The sequence below is a fragment of the Austrofundulus limnaeus genome, unplaced genomic scaffold (genome assembly GCF_001266775.1).
Source record: "Austrofundulus limnaeus strain Quisiro unplaced genomic scaffold, Austrofundulus_limnaeus-1.0 Scaffold385, whole genome shotgun sequence".
Lineage (NCBI taxonomy): Eukaryota > Metazoa > Chordata > Actinopteri > Cyprinodontiformes > Rivulidae > Austrofundulus > Austrofundulus limnaeus.
Window position 1 is genome coordinate 278,663 of NW_013952787.1, and position 2,877 is coordinate 281,539.

The following is a 2,877-nucleotide window of genomic DNA, read 5'->3' on the forward strand; positions in this document are numbered from 1 at the left end:
GTATGGATCACTTGGGTTGTTACCAACATCTGGTGAAAATTTCATGTCATTAGCACCTCTAGTAATATATTTACTGAGAAAAATGTTTAATGTGTTCAATACTTATTTTACCCGCTGTAGATGACGGTGAAGACAGAGGGCGCGTGTCATCAAGACTGAGACTATTTGTTTCAGACTGTGTTCTGTCAAGAAGGTARCAGTGCCACTATCTTCAGAAACATTCAGATTATTGGTGACATCAAGCTCTGTCACACTGGACAAATCCTCCATGTTGACAGTGAAGTAAACAAAGGAGAAAATATCAGCATTTGTGTTTGTTCAATCATTGCTGGTTCCAACATAAATAACATCAGTTGTATTTGCTGCTTCAGGTTCAGTCAGCAGTGTGTTTAGACTAGAGTGAGAGAACTGATGTGTCAGTTGAGGTTCCTCTGTGCTTTTCTGGCTGTGAATCACAAATGTTGTCCTTACTTTTTGTTGTTAAGTAAAAACGCAAAAGAGGCAGTTTTGTCTGTTCGTACAGTTCTCTGACTGTAATGTGTTCATCTACGCTCCTGAAAATCTGTTAAGTCAACCTCAAAATCTGTGATTCTTCCCTCAGAATTTTTTTGACCAGGAAAAAACAACTCTGAAGCTTTTTCTATCTACTCATTTTTTCTAGTTTTTTGACGTTTATTTTTCTTGTTCCTCCACCTTTTTTTGTCATTACTTGAAAAAAACATTCCATTACGAAAGTTGAGCCAACCCAGCTCAACTTTTCTCACGGTCTTCTCTACATTCTTTGAGTTTTCTTTTTCTGACACATGCTCAAAATCACCTGTTGTTGTTTTTTTTTTCACTTCAGTAGAAAAAAGAACTTATTAGTTTCTTAATTTCTTCATCATCAGTGATTTTTTAAGAAAAGAGAAAATAGGAAAAACAAAGAGGAAATGTAATTAGAAAGACTGAAATAGAGATTAGAAATATATTAAATATACACCAAGGAAACACAAGGCCACACACCCGACATCTGTCCGCTAAGAGAACATAGCAACAAAAACACATATCTACATAATAATAAAATTAATTATAATTTCTCTGTAAAGCATGCATACATTTAAACATATACCCATACATATCTATATAAATATATACATGCATACATTCATACATACTGTAGATAAATACACACAGACATATATACGCACTCAGTGACCAGTCAGAACCCCCGGATCAGAACACCTGTTTGTGAGCAGTTGTGAACATGTGTGTATTTACAAGATTTCTCTAATGGAATATTTTAGTGACTGTGGAGGACCAAAGGCCCAAACCCCAACGCACGAGGCAGACATTGGGGAGACCAGAGCCCAAGGACCGGAGAGGGACCCCGAACACAGAGCCCCCAAAGGCACCCACACGGGAAGATCCGCCCACCCACCCCCCAGATCAGACCATAAGGGGAGAACCGGGCGAGTCCCTCCAGTGACCACACGCAGTAAACCCCCGGGGCCAGCAGCGACAAGATTGAAGAAATTTTGTAACTGATTAAATGAATATTAAATTCAGTTTTGTATTTTTTTACTTTCTGATCATTGCAGCTTTAAGACCATAACAGAATAAGAGTTGGTGTGTGTGTCTTATCATGTGTTCTTTCTTTTAGCCTAAACAAAACTGAGTGACGTTCTGATGTCTGACGTAAAAGGTAACACCTCTGGGGTGTAACCAGGAAGAAAGATACAAGTTCACTTCATTATTGTAATAGAAAGAAGGAGTTGTCACTGTGTTAGAGTCTCTGCTTCTGAGCAGAGCAGCTCTGCTTTGTTTGGGTTTTCTTGATATGAGCCGAAGGTCTGACTGAGGCCTGTGTGCTGAGTGCTGTTCTGTGAACCTGATTGGAGTCAGATTATTGGAAATAAAGTTTTAAAGAAGAAATCCAGTTGATTCCTGTTTATTCAGGCTTATCATTTTAAACAAAGCAGCCCCCCCCCCCACCCCCCCAGGCCAAAGCACGACAGGGCCAGAGGACCCGAGCCCCAGCAGGCAATCACCAGGGCAGGCTGGCACCCGCCCCAGCGCCCGGCCCCAGACCTCGAGAACCCCAGCACGCTGGCGGGGAACTGCACACCCCACCGGGGGGCAGTGTAGCAGTGGGCCCTCAGACAAACCAGCAGGGGGGGCAGCCCAGGCCCCAGCCTGGCAAATACCCAAACATACACAATCGCACCATCCCGCCCTCATCCTCACACACACTCATTCAAAGACATACAAAAAGGACGCCACATTCAGAGTTGTAAAATATCTAAGTACAAATACTTTGTTACTGTACTTAAGTAGAAATTTTGGTTATCTGTACTTTACTTGAGTAATTACTTTTCAGCATAATTTTTACTTATACTCATTACATTTTTACACAGTTAACTGTACTTTCTACTCACTACATTTTTTTAAAAAAAAGGTAAGAAGTAGAAAGTCGTTACTCCTGTTTTATTCCAAGTTGTTATTCCCTTTAAAAAAAACTATCCTATAAATTGTGTCTCCTGATTGAGTGAATTTAATTGTGTTTGGATGAGAAGTATAAATATATACCATTCTGACACACTTTAATCTTGTACACAACCCATCACAGCTGCACGCTGTTAGAAAATATATTTTTTGGAGAAGTCACCTCACAATAAATGTCTTTTAGGAAAATATAACTGCTCACTTTTACTCAGTACTTTTACTTTTGATACTTATGTAGATTTTGTGTCAGAAATTTATTTTTTATACTTGAAGTACAAAAAATATCAGATACTTTAAGACTTTTACTCAAGTAATATTTTTAGAGAAGACTTTAACTTTTACCAAAGTACTTTTATGATAAGATACTTGTACTTTTTACTCAAGTATCACTTTGAT